We start from the raw sequence: 17,980 nt of genomic DNA on the forward strand, positions 1-17,980 counted from the left end.
AACACTTACTGATTTTGAAATTGGATGTCCACTATATTGAAGTGCATGAAACCACATCCTTTTAGTAATAACATCAACCCCAAGTTACAACCCAGGAATTATTAAGGTTGTCCTCCTTAGAGTACAATCTCGATCTATTAAAAATCAAATAAACAATATACGATTAGAAAATTTAAAGAAATAATCAAAACAGAGATAAGAAGAAACTAAATCAAACACATCACTTACTTGTTATTACTTTTCATTCCTCTATCAAGCCATATGTAGAATTCTTGAACGACGATAAAGTCAGGCAATTCACCATTTTTTTCATTTAATGGGCAAAGTCCTTTGACAACCTTCATCCCTCATGTAGATTGAAACACACTACTTTTCCCAGAAGAAGAACAAACAGTTTTCAAAAAAGGTGATTGCAAGCATGGTGGAAGCTTAATTGTCATTTTTGGTAGAGCAAGAGTAACATATCCCAAATTACTCTTGCTACTACCAACATAAGGGATAATAGTTGTGCAAGGAATAAGAGATACCTATAAAAAAACATAATTGTAAAGAAAGTAATCATAAGAAACAAAAAATATAATTGAATTAAAAAAAGTGTAGTTTGAACAAAATCCCATAAAATGCATCATTATAGCAACCAAAACAACCAGATAAAGAACGACAACAACCATAAGCCATAACAACATAATTCATTTACATAACCCAAAAGACCATAAACTGTGTAATACAAAATAAATTTAAATAAAAACAAATAAATAAAGAAACAATGACTAAAACTATACCCCAATTGTATTTATCGCATCTACAACTTTATTGGCATTTTGCATAGCCTCCTCCAATTTGATGTTTGATAAAGAATCCAAAATAGACACTTGTGGATCTTCAGCAATTGTCGATGCAACCTTAGCAACCTCACTAGTAATCTCACTGGCAACCTCACCAGGAACCTAAGTTGCAACTCCTGTAACTTCTGGATCTTTAACAAATTTAAAAGAAACTTCAGAAACCTCGACAATTGGGGCTGCAACTTCAACAACCTCACCACCAACATCTAACACAACATCAACAACCTCACCAGCAACCTGAGTTACAACTCCATCAACTTCAACAACCTCGAAAACTTGAGATGGAACTTTACATATATCATGACAATCATCAACCTACAGAATAAACATATAAATAAGCAAGCAAAAATATATAAATAATATAGAGATATTTATAAGTTTTTTTTTTTTTGCAAAATAAAATAAACTCAACCTTAGCATCTTCATCCTTATTTCCTCCACTATATTTTTCATCAATATCATCTTTCTCTTATTCTTTACCATCATTTTCTTCTCCAAAACACTTCTCATTGTCTTCATCATCATCATCATCACCCTCACTTTCATCCTTATCTTCATCAGATTGGTGCACCTCTTTTTCATCTTCTTCTTCAGACTCGTCCTCCTCTTTTTCATCTTCTTCTTTCAAATTATTTTCAACCATTTCATCATCAACAATGTTGGTATTGCCCTCCTCCTCAATATCATTTTCTTCAACAATGTTCAACTCAACAATCTTTTCTTCATGTCGTTTCTTGGTTCTTATCTCATTAAGACGACTATCATCACTACCATGAGAATCCTATTAAACAATAAAAATACAAAACAAAAATAAAAAATAAGGAACAAATAATAATAGGACAAAACACATAAAGTTCAAAAATATCCACAAAACAATACATACATTTTCCCCTAAAAATGGGAACTAAATAGATTATGAAGCTTAAAAAAGTCTTCCTGAACATGACTCTTCAATGAAGACAACTCATTACTGACAACCTTGTGGCTTTCTTCTAATTTCTTGTTGCTTTCTTCTAATATATTGTTGTGTGCTTCTAAAGCTCGCAACTTTGCATGCATGCTACTTAGTGAAACATAAGGCATATCATTCATAGGAGACGAACAACCGGCAGCAGCAACAAACTGAGGATGAATAGTAGGCAAAGAAGGTGAAGAACCTCTAGCAACAGACCGAGGATGAGTCTCCACAAAGTCATCATCTCCTAATGCGGCAACTATATAATTAGTTGTTGCAATTCCATGATCAACTCTAGCAATTTTAGGAACACCACTGTCAACCTCAATAGCATCCTTTTCATTTGGAAACAAAGTTTCCAATTCTGAGTTCTTTCTCTCCTCAAAAGTAGGATATAGATTCCTCAATTTCAACTGCAAAAAAAAAGTCAAATATATATATACAAAATTATATCATTAAAAGCATATTATTAAAAATAAAAATATATCTGCAACATTCAAAGATAACAACTCGGTCACCTCTGAGAATGAAGGTTGATTGTTGCTTGACCATTTAACTATGCGTGGGATAGATCCATGAGAGAGATAACAATATCTCCCATTCAAGTATGGGCAACACTCAAAAAACCATACTTGAAAGGCATATGGAAACCCAAGCAACCTATAAAAACACCTGTCTTTTTTCTTTTCATCTTTGTTGCTCTCTTTTTTACTTTTCTTTCTATAATTCATTTCTTCAAAGATTCAACAGTGGCCTTGAAAACTTCCTTACCCCAAGAAAATTCAGAAAACTCACCACCATCTATAATATTGAAGTCTTTTTTTGGGACAATATTAGTATCAGATGAACTAAGCAAGAAATTGTGCAAAAAATGCATCAATGAATCTTTAAAGCATCCTCATCATTTTGCTAGCGTTTCCCATCAAAGTAATCCTTAAGAACTTTCTTATTAATCTTCGAATGGTCCTTAAAATATGTAGAATAAAGACCATCTTCCTTCGTAAAATATTTCATTTTATCTGTTGGTCCCAAACAACGTAAACTTGTGACCAATGCAAACTCCCTCATCCCAAAACGAACATTCATTCAACTTATACCAATCCAAATCTCAAGTTTGAAGGGTTGTTGCAACTCTCTGAGCAATAGACTATGGATAAGTTGATGTTGCATTGTGAACTCTGGCAGAGTTAGGAAATGGCCAAAACATGAATTACCAAATTCACTAACTTGCTTCATTGAAAGCTTTTCGAGGATAGCTTGAATATGTGAATGTTTGATTGTAGGAGACATTTTTGAAGAACAAAGATTATTCGAATGAATTAGGAAATTCATACCCTACAAAACATAGCAAAAGAACACACCAAATTAAATAGAAAATTACAAATATTAATAAATTAAGCCAAAGAAACATGTTAATTAACAATCAAAACTACGAAAGCAACCCACAACAACTTATTAAGCAACACGCAACAACCTATTAAGCAATACACACAATAACCAATTAAGCAACCGTTGAAACTTATAATCAACCCATAATATGCGTTAACAACATATAAAATAAATAAAGCAACCCTATAAACTTCAAAGCAACATAGAAAGCAACCCACACATCAACCAATTAAGCAACACAAACAACAATCATTTAAGCAACTCTTGAAACAATACATCAACCCTATATAGCAACTAGCAACAAATAAATCAACCCTATAAGCTTTGAAACAACCCATAAACAACATCGTAAGAAACCACACAACAACCTCTTAAGCACCCATTGAAATAATACAACAAAACCCTTTATAGCAACATAGAAAATAATCTACACAACAACCAATTAAGCAACACACACATCAACGAGTTAAGCAACCTTCAAAAGTCTTAAGCAATCCATAAAACTCATCAACAATATATAAAGAAACATACTAAATATTCCTATAAACTCCTAAGAAACCCATAAACAACATAGAAACCATAAACTCACAAAGCAACCTATTCATAAACCCTTGTAACTATATATCAACATAAAAAGCAACCCTTAATAAAATATAGCAACCCATAAAGCAACCTAAAAGCAACAAAGCACCAAAATAGATAATAAACAACCAACCTAAGCAGCCTAATAATACCTACCAAACAATAAACGTAGAACATTAAAACATATGGACCTCAATTACCATTGGTAAAGTGAAAGAAATTGAAAATGTACCCCAGGAGCAGATTCACAAGGTTCTTTAATAGTTAATTGGCCTTTTTTTTGTTCTTTTTGCTTTCCTAGCTTCATGTTTGCTATTATAGAACATTTTCTTCACTCTTGCTTCACTAGAAGAACTAACTACAAATTTTATATTAGCTTTAGGATGGAGGAGATGCGGATGAAAACCATGTATGAATAATGACTCCTTAACGCTACTACAACCTGAGAAAAATAGATACATTTACCAAAAATGGATTAAAATACATTAAAATTTGAACTATTAAGTATATCTAACACTGAGCAGCGACTAAGTAAGCATTCAAAAAATGGCTAGTTACCTCCTCAATTGCTTTCCTTGCTTTTGGAATTAAAAGCATCTTTTGTTTAGTTATAATGCATCTTTCAAACTGATTAGCCTTGACTTGAGAAAGTTAGATGTATGCCTTGTGAGTCAAAATAATTAATTGCTGCATTGAAAATTAATAGTCACAATTAGTATTAACATTACCATAAAAGGATTCAAGGAACAAATGTCAAGATAAATGAATAAGGGCATAAAAAATAAAATAAGACCAATTAACACTTATTACTAAGTCATCAAGGGTCTCTTAATGACTTATTATTGTGAAGTTTTCTTCAATTTTTTTTACTAGAATTGTTATCTCTGCATGGATTGATCAATTCAAACATATGAATTAAATTTTCTTTTGATATAAAGAATCACAATATAAGTATTTCCATTGAGTTATCTCACATTTTTTTTTCAAATAAATACTCTAGTACTCAGTAATGATATCATACTCCATTTTTAATGTGACAGAAACTTCATAAACAAGATTCACACATTAGAAAGCAATGCAACACCACCTATCAAAAGTTCTCAAAAGTGTAGTGTGCGCATATCAATATGATTATGAATACAAATAAAACAATAATTATAGTAAGTAACTTTTTTAAAGCTCTTCTAGTAAGTTTTTCATTGAAAGAGGATTCGAACCACAACCCATATACACATTCAAGCTCAATCCAAAGCAATGCAGATGTTTAAACAAGTTTCCATATAATTTATAAGAGTATCAATCCATATAATTTCAAATATTATATATATAACAAAATAGTTTGGGATTTTAATTCCATTTACAAGTTAGAACAACTAAAACAACTTTAGAAAAGCTGATAAACAGATAATCATGTGATTTGTGATGAATAACATATTTTAAAACTCAATAGATTGAAAATTATTTTTAAAGGTCATAGTATAGTGTTTATGATTGTTCCCACTAACCTTCTCAATTACGAGGACATAAGCACTTGCAGTGATTAAAACATTAGTCAAAGACCCTGTTCAAATCCAATTTCTAATACCAAATCACCTTCTTTAACCTCATCTGCTATGTAAAGGTACTCGCTAACCTCCAAGTTGAATAAGTAGTGTTGTAAACATACACAAAACACCAAAACCCAGGGCAATAGAAAAATGATTATATTACCAGATGCTACTACATAAATCGTATACACAATGCTCGACAAAATGTCTCAACCAATTTCTATGAGTTAGCACCCAAATTCAATCAAACTTATTTCCAAAACTAAAGAGAAAAGGTAATTTTAAGCCACACACTACACGAACCTTTCCTAAAATCATTTTGAAACACTACAAGGTCATTTCAATTTTCACGTTAATTTAACTTTTCGCAGCAACCAAACAAAAGAGCAGAAAGAAAACTCAAGACTTGGGTAGCAATTCTTTTCTCAAGACGCATTAAGAGAAAATATAAATGGTGGGAAACTTGACAAAGAAATTTTCTTGAGAAGCAGCCTTTGGAGTTGAGAGCAATTTCTTATTCTAGAACAAGCTTTTGATATAGGGACAAGAGGGTCTTCGAGAACCAGAAAGGTTATTGGGCAATGGTAGTGAAGGTCTTAGCCTCTGTTTCGCGATCATTCGGAGCTTTGATTTGGACCAAAACCAGTCGGGTTTCATTGTTGTTTGGAGCTTTGATTTGGACAAAAACCAGTCGGGTTTGCCAAGTAAATGAGAAGAAGGCGGGGTCTGGCTTTGCCGAGAAGAAGAAGAAGAAAATTGTGTTTGGTTTTGCAGAGAAGTGGAAGCAACTTGGTTTAGAAATCTATTTGAGTAGGTTTAGAAAAATGGGTCTGGTTATGCAAGCATAGAAGAGAAGATGAGAAAATGAAGAGAACTAGGGTATTCAGTTTAGAAATCATAAAAATGAAAACAATTTTTTTTATAGAAATGGGAAACAAAAAAAAATACCGTATAAAAGAAAGAGAAAAAAGGTAAAATTACCGTATGTACGGTGATTTCCCAAATTTTAATAATTTGGTTATATGGTTATAACCGAACTAAATCACACCAAACCATTTGGTTTCAAAATTCTACTACACTGTACCAAACCAATCCGTGTACACCCCTATTAGATAGAAATGATAATAGAATGCTTGGTTGTGTTTTTGGGGGTGGGATGGAGCTGGGAATAGTATCACTACTTAGTTATGTAATATTTTGGTTTGTGTGTAAACATCAATTAGAAGTGTTATATTGTAGTAAGTAGACTCGTTAATAAATTTGGGCTTTGTTTCATTGTTTTGGTAGGTTTTCTGAGATTCATGAGTTTGTAAAACCAAATGATAGAGTAGCTTTGAATTTGATGAACTCGTGTGCAGTTTCTGTGACAGAGGAGTTTCCTAACATAGTGTTTACCTATGGATATAGTGATGAGTATAGGTATGACCTATTTGTTTTATGTTCTATATCATTCTCATACTCTTCACTCATTATTTATCTGCTTATTTTATTTCATTCCAATTTACATATTATTTTCTTGTTGATTGCAGTTTCATTTATAAGAAAACGACAAAGTTCTATCAAAGGCACGCAAGGTTTAAATTCTTAGTTTTCAAAATTTACTAAAATGTTCTTTGCTACATATGATATTGTTGTTATGTAGTAAAGAACTAGTTAAAATGTGTGTGTACAGACACACACACACACAAAAATGCACATAGAATATACAATAATATATAATTATATTTGTATTACATGCAGGCATGTATTTACTAAGAGTACAGTAAAATAATGCTATGTTTTATTTAAATACATGCTTGCATGTAATACAAATGCAAATATATATTATTGTATATTCTATGTACATTTGTACACACACGCTAATAGTGATTGTTAAGTATAATAACCACAGACTTCACTATAACCATGATAAGATTTTTGCAAGTGAATAGTGAGGTTAGCTCAAGAAAACAGTATTAGCGTTTATGCACAATGGATCTAGCATTGAGTACTACTATGGTTTAGAAATGTGTTATCTATATACTATTGAAAAATATTGTGTAGCAATTTCAAAAATATATATATATATATTGTGTAGGTTTTCTCTTTGAGATCCTTGTTAATTTTTTTTCTTTTCCTCTAGGTGTTATTGTAAAGTGCTAACTCCTAAAAATTGACCCTGTAGCAAAATACAGTCTCTTGTTGTTTCCTTTTTAACCTCGGTATATGTTATTAAATGGAAAGAATTCTTCCATGATAAGGAGTTAAGGTATCCACTATCTTTTCGTGCACGAGTAATATGTTGAGCATCGATAGAAGTCCTTCAAGCATATCTTTCTTGGAGACAAAATGATTGTGAGTAATCTTCAAGTGCTTCCAAAATAAGCCATAAAATGAAACTCTAATTACTAAGATAATTTGAAGTTTCATTTTATTTTTTTTATTTTTTCACTCTGAATTTGTGAAACTATTAGGATGTAAGACAGCCCATGGATGACATTACTGTTCATGAACTCTCTTTCACAGGTCATATGAACAACCAACATGCCACATGTTTTCATGAGCTAGTTAAGCATGGAAGGACGAAAAAAGGAAGCACAAGAGTATTTGAAGGTGTGAATATTAATTACACGATTATGCGAATTGAGTAATTTAAAATAATAACAATGTCATGCAAGAGTAAAATAATTTGTGTTTTTCTATATTTAAAGTTTATTTTTTCTATTGCGAGGTTTTATTCTCATCAATTTTCCTTTACACCCCTTGAAAATAGTTCAATATCTCTAGTTTAAATACTATAGAATAGTGAAAAGGAAATTTTTTTTGTTTAATTTTATTTTTTAAAGCATGGTCCATTCTTTCCAAATTTCTAATTATCAAATACAATTATTAATTGTGTAATTTTGCAGTACTAATAGTTTTATGAAAAATATGACTCTGTTGACGCGGTTTTTCGCTAACAATGAATTAAGAGAATAACTGGGATGAATTAATGCTTAATGATAAACCGTAATAAGAAAAGGACTCTAAAGAATTCTCTAAAGGAAATTCCCAAGAACACTCGTCTTTTTTACGTGGTTCAGTGATTAAATCCACCTAGTCCACGAATCTATGTTATTACTGTTTTTCTCTCTGAATTTTGACAGAGTTTTTGTATTATAGAAAAATTCCCCCTCCTTCTATCCAAGATGTCAGTATTTATAGAGAAAATCCTTGGACAGGTCTTCGGGTCATCACGTGACTTAACAACTCTTTTTATCTGTATTGCACTTATTATAAATATTCCAATTTATCCTAAGGTATAGTCTGATCAGGAAATAAAACTGATCCTGGATCATCAGGGACATGCGGACATGCCCTGCCAGACCATGCATGATTATATTACGTGTCTAGGTTTTCAGGGATCTGCGGACATGCCATGTCTGGCCATGCACGATTATATAACGTGTCCGGGTTTTCAGGGATCCAAGGACACGCCAGATCTTTAGCGTGCCCCGAGCTGAATATACCATGAGCTTGTGCCATTGATGCTATGCCTTATACACATTATAAGTTCGTGCCTATCGCTTTATACACCCCAGCTCGTGCCATAACCTTGGACACCGTGCTATCTTCGTGGAGAATACACGGATTCATTAACCATTTTTTTCTGTGCCTTTACTTACCAGTTGTACTCGAGCTGAATAAAGGACTCGTGCTGAAATTAGGATGCACATTTGCCCCCGAAGTCCCTGCTCGTATTTTATGGCGTCATCTTTTGACCTACATAGTAGGGACTTTTAGACTTCCATTGCAATTACCCATGTTTTCCCACTACTCAAGTACTGGATACGTGGAACATTACAATTGGCGTCTGTTCGGATTCCGAGGACTGCATTAATTGTCTTGTTAACTTTTTGCTGCCGCTTCGTCTTTCAAACGCAACCCTCGGATTTTGCATTGGCCAAATCGGGTGGCTCATGTTGATTTATGCCATTTACGTATAAAAGGAATAGAAAATTCCTATAGTTCATCACCTTTTATTCAAAAAAATTATTTGTCTTCCATCTTTTGCATCTTCAAACCTCCTTCTTTCTCAGAGAAACGAAAACCCCCAAAACTCTTTGTTGCGATATCTTCTCAACACCAAGTCATACAACTACTCAGGAGTGAGCACTCCCATCCTGGCAGAATACACTTCTCTCATCGACGTCCACACTGTAAGTTTTATTGTTTCACCTAAACTCTTTTTTTTATCGACTTCTGAGTTCTATTTACCATGTCCACTTATACTTCTCCGTAGTCCCTATTAGGGTGTTTCCTTGATCTTTTTGGCATATAGGCTCCAACCTTAGGCTTATAGAGAAGGTTTAGAACCCCTCCCAAAATAATGATATTACGAAACTGGGCATTTTCTGGGTAGATTTGGGTAGTTCATGGTAAGTTTTTTAGGAAATACCCATTTCAGATGTAGAAGATGAAAGGTTAGGGTTCAAAAATTTAGATTTCTTAGGGAACACGCTCCTTGGGTGGTCTTTTCTCTAAACTACCTCCCAAGGTCAGTAGCAGCTGGATTCTCTGACACACAAATCCCAAAATATCAGGGGTCTATTGGGAAACTGAGGCGCGTAGCGTAGGGTAATGCGTGTGATCACACAACGGGCTGAGACCAACTCAGCTCGTATATCACGAATACCCTTCTTCCCCACTCATTTGAGTCATAAACTTTATAAAATATTAGGTCACCTACTAAGTGATTCATCCTTCTTGTTTGTTAGGCGATCTAATGGTGCCCAAGAAAAGCACACCAAAGAAGAATGTACCACGGAAAGATGCTCCTCCTCGTCCGTCTTTCTAGCAAATCAGCAAGGGGAAGGAGATCGCCTTTGAGTCTTCCCTTCCCCAATTTGGCCCCGTGGTGGAAAGGGAGATTGTGGTGGACCCCAATGCTTTCTATGAGCAGAGATTATCGTCTCCAAGATCACGACCCAAGGAAGGGTCAATAAGACAATGTTTTCGCACAATATTGAGGTCGGGTCCAGGAGCCTCATTGCCCGACCTCCGTATGAAGGGGAAAGGAGTTGCACGCCTCTCTAAGATGACTTCGCAGCTTGGAGCGACGAGCACCTAAAGGTGGGTTCCTTCCTTCCTCTGGACCAGTATTTCGCCGACTTCCTTAACTACATGAAGTTGGCGCCGTTCCAGCTCCCCCCAAACTCATACCGACTGTTGGCGGGGTTGAAGTATCTTTTTCTAAAGCACGAGTGGGAGGTCCCTACTCCTCATGTATATACTAATTGAGTATTATTTTTGTGCATCCATATTCACGAGGACGGAAAAATCTGTGACCCTCTAGGGTCAATATGATACGTTGTCTAGGATTCTGCGTAGTGAGAAGGACTATCGCCAGCTCGTGACCGATGACACGATGCTGGTGTGTAAGTTAATCCCTAAAGGCCAGACTCTAGCCTTGAGAAGAACATCGGCTATTCTTTCAGTGGTCCGCAAGCTCCCGCCTACCCATGAGGGGGACGCCGAGGCTGTTGAAGGCGAGGAGCAAGAAAAAGACGAAGTGCCTCTCGTGCGGAAGAGGAGGGCTCCCGAGGCTGCTCGGGACCCTGAGTTAGAGCGAGCTTCATCGGGGGCAGCAGTCGGCCCCTCTGGCCAAGGTAACCCATACCCCTACAGGGAATTAGATAGGATTGTCGCTGACCTTAGGTTAGTTAGGTTTAATCCAAACCAGCTCGTCCATCGCCACCCTAACGATCCAGACCGTAATATAATCTTGCTCCAGTGTGTGGACCACTTAGTGTTACGCCATGACATGGGCTATCCTAAGGGTACCGTTGTCGTAGATAATACCCTATCCTTTAGGTCGGTCTTTTTTGAAAAGTATGGGACCAATCTCAGGTCATGGCTCTCGTTGCTGCAGGGTACCCTTGCCCCTAGACTTAGGCAATATGTAGAGGAGTCTAGCCCCGAAATAGAACTTGAGCCTGAACCTCCCCTGATTCAGGAAATTGTAGACTTAGGTTCCCCATCTCCCCACGTAGTCCTGAGGCTGGAGGTCGTGACAATAGACTCCTCCCCCAACCTGGAGGGTAGGACTTTTTATTATGTTGTATATATATATTGTAAATTTCTGACTTTATCCATGTTTTAACTCCCTTCTTATTCTTTTAAGAGGAAGAAATGAGGCAACCCAAGGCTCCCGATCTCCGCACCATTTTCCAGGGCGGGAAGTCCAACTCGGGTCCTGTCATAAAGAGGCCCTGATATACGAAGAAAATGCCTCCTACGGCAGGAACCACATCCAAGTCCCCTGCTAAAGGGAAAGGTACGAGCTCAGCAGCTCCGGCCTCCACCGTGAAGGAGAATAGGATCCCCCTCCTCCTCTTCCTCCTCCTCGGTTTGCACCTGCACGTGATCAAGTCATACAAGCTGATCCCCCAGCTCCTGCTGCCCCTGCCACCACCGTTCGTATTCCCGTGGATCCCCACGACCTGGAGAAAATCCCGACACCTTCAGGGGGACCCTTTATGAGACTCCGAACCACATGGTGGAGCATGTCTACAAAGCTAACCCAAGGGACCTCAGGACGATAGAGGAGTGCAGCCCGGAGAACATCCTGGAGTGAGCTCTGGGGATGACCCTCACTATAAGATCTTTTCCTTTAAGTTAGTGAAATTTTTCCTTTTCAATTTTCCCCCCAATATGTGCCTAACTATCCCCTTTGTACTTTGCAGGCGGCCCTGGCTCAGCACCATAACATAGCCTGAGCTCGAGCTAGGAACGATGAGCTTCAGACTAAGCTCCAGACCATAAAGACCATCCTGACTAAGCACGCTGCCAAAGATGCCCTTGTAGTAACGCAAAAAGGCGAGCATGATGCCAAGGCCACCTTTGCATTGTCCCAAGAAAGTGAGCAGGCCGCGAAGGCCGCCTTGGCCACTCTTCAGGTCAAGGTCGCTGAGGCCAAGGCAAAGCTGCAAGAGGCTGAGTCTGCGATGTAGGAGGAGAATGCGGCCTCCTTGTCCTCCATGGAAGATTTGTTGTACCATTACTGGGCATTCAACCAGGATGGCAACTTTTCTTTCATAGCTCCCGAGCTGTGGGATCCCTATCTTGAGAAATTCAAGGCTCGGATCCTACAAGAGCCATCGAAGATGAGGGAAGTCTCTGTTGTGGGCGAGTAGGAGGTTGAGGAGGTCACCTCCTCGGAGCTTCCTAGAGGAGTCTGATGCGGAGCTCTAACTTGTTGTGGTTTTATTTTATTTTTATTTTTTTTCTCGAGACAATTTTATTTTTAATTTTTATATCTAATTATAATCTTATCCTTAATTCTCTCATGTTTATGCTTTCTTATTTTTGCACATTTAAGATTTTAGGACTCAACTATTAAAGCGGGATAGATATTTTGAATTTGGCTACATTTGAACCTGATGTGTTGATTTATATCATACCTGTTAAGTGTCAGGCCTCGAACCCGGTTATATCCGGGATTTTAAAATTTTCAAACTTAGTTCACGTTAGGTTTACTAATATCTCGAGCTTCTAGGAAAGCCATCGAATTTTTTATTTTGCTAACTTCTAAGTTTTGGACCTGGTTATATCCAGGGTTTTAAATGATCTAAACTTAATTCATGCTAGGTTTATTGACACCTCGTGTTTTTCTTAAAAGAAAAACATCGGTTAATCAATTTTACTAACTTCTAAGTTTTGGATCTGGTTGTATCCATGATAGTTTTGTACCTGGTTATATCCAAGATTTTAAATGTTTCAAACTCATCCTTAATTCGCATATTCTAATTTTAATCTATCTTGGGTTATATGCCCCCCAAGTAACCAGAATGTGAACTTTCTTGGTTACTTAGACAAACGTTATCACACGAACTAATATATAAATAATCTTGCGAAGGGAAAAGCTTAAAACTATACAAAAAACAAGAAATACATGACGATCCCTTCATTTCTCAGTTAAATGGCTTTTATAACTAAGCCTTACATAGATGAATGGTATCACTATTGATAATACTTCTTTAGGTGCATGGCATTCCAGGTCTGTGGGACTGTTTCTCCGCTAAGTCGAGCTAATTTGAAAGTTCCTTCACGCATGACTTCCACAATCTAATAGGGCCCTTCCCAGTTTGGACCTAAAGTGTCGTCTTTAGGGTCCTTGTTCGCCAAAAAGACCCTTTGGAGAACCAAGTCGCCCAAACCAAATCTACATCTTCTGACCTTGGAATTAAAATAACGAGTGATTTTATGTTGGTAATGTGTGAGATGTAGTTGTGAATCCTCTCGTTTCTTATCAATCAGGTCGAGAGATGCATTAACCAACTCCTCATTCCGCTCCTGGCTGAATGTCTGTAGCCTGTGTGTGGCTACTTTTGCTTCGACAGGAAGGACGACCTCACTCCCGAAAGTGAGGGAGAAAGGGGTGTGTCCCGTGGAGGTCCGGTGAGAGGTCTAGTACACCCATAGTACCTACGGGAGCTACTCAAGCCAGACTCCCTTGGCCTCGTCTAACCTTTTCTTAAGACTCACTTTGAGGGTCATATTCACAGCCTCGACCTGCCCGTTGGCCTATGGGTACGCAACTGAAGAGAAACTTTTAATTATGTCGTGCTTTTCACAGAAATCAATGAAGAGATCACTGCTGAATTGAGTTCCATTATCTGACACGATCTTCTTGGGAAGTCCAAACTGGCACACAAAACTCTTAACCACAAAGTCGAGGACTCTCTTTGAGGTGATGGTTGCTAGAGGGTCGGCCTCTACCCACTTCGTGAAATAATAAATTGTCACCACCGCATAACGACCTCCTCCCTTTCCCGTAGGTAAAACTCCTATTAAATCTATTCCCCATACTGCAAATGGCCGGGGATGAGATCATCGTTAGCTCGACTGACGAAGCTCGTGCGACTGTGGCAAAGCGTTGGTATTTGTCGCACTTCTGAACATGGGAGATGGAATCTTTTGTTAAAGTGGGCCAAAAATAACCCTGCCTTAATATTTTTAAGGCTAGGTTTTGCCCCCCAGCATGATCCCCACAGAAGCCTTCATATGCACCTCTTACAAAATGGTTTTAGCCTCTTCTGGCAGAACACACAGCAGAAGAGGCAAGGAATGGCCACGTCAGTACAATATTCCATCCACTATTACATATCTTGGAGCTTGATAGAGTATCCTTCTCGTGTCTTTTTTCTCTTCAGGTAGCTTCCCTGTTGTAAGATAATCCATCGTGGGGGTCATCCAGGGTCGACCTAATATCAATCATCTCGACCCCCATCGCGTTTCTTGCCACACTTGGACTTTCCGAGAATTCCACCAGTACTACGTTCAAAGTCTCAGCTTCCTTGGAGGTGGCGAGCCTCGCCAAAGCGTCTGCGTTAGCATTCTGCTCGCGATCTGTTCGACAATGCCACACTCAAATGCTGATAGCCCTTTCTTCACCTTGTCTAGGTAAGCTGCCATCTTGGTACCCCGCGCTTGGTATTCCCCTAACACTTGATTGACCACAAGCTGGGAATCACTATAAAATTGGACGACCCTTGCTTTCAATTCCTTTGCCACTCTAAGCCCGGATAACAAAGCCTCGTATTCGGCTTCGTTGTTTGATGCTTTTAATCCAAATCGTAGCGCGGTATGGAATCGATGCCCCTCTGGAGAGATCAGTATGATTCTAGCTCCGGACCCGTTCTCGTTAGAGGAGCCGTCCACGGATATTCTCCACAACTCTTGCACCTGTTCTTTCAAGAGCTCCTCTTGAAATCCGGTGCATTCAACCATGAAATTAGCAAGGGTCTGGCTTTTAATCGAGGTCTGTGGTACATACAGTATCTTGAACTGCCTGAGTTCTACTGCCCTTTTTAAGAGACATCCCGACGCTTCAGGTTTTTGCAATACCTACCTTAGAGGTTGGTCGGTCATGACGTGAACTGAATGGGATCAGAAGTATAGCCTAAGCTTCCTGGAGGCTAATATCAGGCCGAACGCCATCTTTTCCATCAGAGGATATCGTGATTCAGCTTCGAGAAGTCTTTTGCTTATATTATACACCGGTTTTTGAACCCGGTCTTCTTCCTGAACCAACATGGCGCTGACTGCATTTTCTGTCACAGCCAAATAAAGGAATAGGGGCTCCCCTGCCACTGGCTTAAACAATACTGGGGGCTCGGCCAAATGTGTTTTCAGAGTGAGAAATTCCTATTCACACTCCTCAGTCCATTCGAATTTCTTATTTCCTCAGAGCAAGTTATAGAATGGTAAGCACATGTCAGTGGATTTTGAAATGAACCAATTTAGGGCTGCCACCCTTCCAGTCAGGCTTTGGACTTCTTTACATGATCTGGGCGAAGGCATTTCCAATAGCAACTTGATTTTATCTGGATTTGCCTCTATCCCCTTTGTATTGACTATGAATCCCAGAAACTTTCCTGACGCCACTCCGAAAGTACACTTCTGGGGATTCAACCTCATATTGTATTTCCTCCGGATCTCGAAACATTCATTTAGGTCGGGCACATGGCCGTCAGCAATCTTAGACTTGACTAACATGTCGTCGACATACACTTCCATATTTTTTTCGATTTGGCCAACGACCATTCTGTTAACTAACCGTTGGTAGGTAGCCCCGACGTTCTTTAGTTCGAAGGGCATAACTTTATAACAGTATACATTTGTTGGAGTCATAAAGCTAGTATACTCCTGGTCCGCAAGATTCATTGTGATCTGGTTATATCCAGAATACACATCCATGAAGGACATAAGCTCGTGCCCTGCGGTGGCATCTACCAACTGATCAATTCTCGACAATGGAAAGCAATCCTTAGGACAAGCTTTGTTCATGTCGGAGAAATCGATGCAAGCCCGCCACTTTCCATTTGGCTTCGGGACTAGGACAGGATTCACGACCCAGATTGGATATTTTACTTCATGAATGAACCCGCACTTTAATAACTGAGCTACTTCTTCCTCCAATACCTTAACTCGGACTGTTCCCAGACGCCTCTGTTTTTGGGATCTAGCGGGCACGCTTTTATCCAAATTCAGGGTGTGCATGATCATGCTCGGGCTAATCCCCACCATGTCCTCATAAGACCAAGCGAATACATCTAGATTCTCCTGCAAGAATTTGACAAGCTCCTTTTTTCTCCCATCATCGAGATTTTTCCCAATTTTAACGATTCTCAAGGCGTCCTTGGGATCTATATTTACCTCCTCGATAGCCTGGAGCTCTGAATTTTCCTCGCCTATTCAGGGGTCGATATCATCACTTGGGGTGATGTCTATATCCTTGACTTTTTTAGCCTCTTCCATCCCGGGAGCAGCTTCCATCTCCTAGGACTCCTTGCCTTCGTCACTTACTGTCATTGTCTGCTGCCCGGGTTTTGACTTTCCCGTAGTGGAAATGCTATAGCATTCCCTAGCGGTGAGCTGATCGCCCCTAACAGTGCATGTTCCCGCAGAGGAGGGGAATTTAATTACTAGGTGACGGATAGAGGTTATGGATTCAAATGCCATCAATGCAGGTCTGCCTAAGATCGCATTATAGGCCGCTGGACAATCGATGACCACGAATTCCAGGAGCTTGGAGACAGTTCGTGGACCTTCACCCAGCGTTACCCCTAGCTTGATTATCCCAATGGTCACTGACCCCTTACCAAAGAATCCATACATAATCATGGAAGTTTCCTTCAGGTCTGTTATAGACAACCCCATTTTTTCTAAGGTAGACCTAAAGAGTAGATTCACAGAACTCTCGTTATCTACTAGTGTCCTCCTAACTCTCCAGTTGGCGAGCTAGACCGTTACGACCAGAGGGTCGTATTGTGGGAACTGGACATGACTGGCATCTTCCTTCGTAAAAGTGATTGGTTGCTTCTCCAATCGCTGATGCTTTGATGATCGCGGCCTCGGAACAAATTCCACTCCGTTGTGGGATTTTAGCTCGTTGATATACCTCTTCTGGGCACCTCTGCTCGTGCTTGCCAGATGAGGACCTCCATAAATGGTTACTATTTCTCCTCCTGTTATCAGAGGAGGGTTTTCTTGATTCACCTGATCTCCATTTTGATTCATTGGAGCCTCCGAAGCTGATGGAATGTTTTGTCCAGCGAGCTGTCTGGAAGTCACTCGATTCCGAGCGTACTGAGCCAAGGGTCCTGCCCTGATGAGAGTCTCAATCTCATCCTTTAGTTGTTTGTAGTCATCAGTATTATGACTGATATCATTGTGGAATCAATAGAATTTTGAGGGATTTCTTTTCGCCCTTTGATTCTTTAACGGCTCTGGTTTCTTCCACGGAAGGCGACCAGAATTTGCCAAGAAGATGTGCTCTCTAGTATCTGTAAGGTCGGTATAAGTTGCATAGAACGATTTAAACTTCTCCACGGATTTATTTTTCTTTAACCCACTCTGGTCGCCCTCACCATTTCCCTTTCTTTTATTAGCCCCTTGGTTATTCTGGGCAACGGTTTGAGCTGCAGAACCAGCCATATTTGTTGCCGGTCCAACGGGTTGAATAAGGGCTTGGCTGGTTCCTGCAACAGAAGCTCGCGCCTCTTCTAGGTTAATCCACCTTTAAGCTCAGTTCAGGAACTCATCCACAGTGTTAACTCCCTTTCTCTATAGCTCCTACCATAGGTCACCTCCCACAAGGATTCCCGTCCTCATTTCCATGAGCTTAGAACTCTCGTCGG

The 17,980-nt window shown here is 38.9% G+C and overlaps 1 pseudogene; it reads left to right on the top strand.

The window, feature by feature from the left end:
* LOC133829905 (tRNA(His) guanylyltransferase 1-like) overlaps positions 1-17,980 on the top strand; it is a 40,245-nt pseudogene that overhangs the window by 18,146 nt on the left and 4,119 nt on the right.

Source organism: Humulus lupulus, chromosome 1 (genome assembly GCF_963169125.1).
Source record: "Humulus lupulus chromosome 1, drHumLupu1.1, whole genome shotgun sequence".
Classification (NCBI taxonomy): domain Eukaryota; kingdom Viridiplantae; phylum Streptophyta; class Magnoliopsida; order Rosales; family Cannabaceae; genus Humulus; species Humulus lupulus.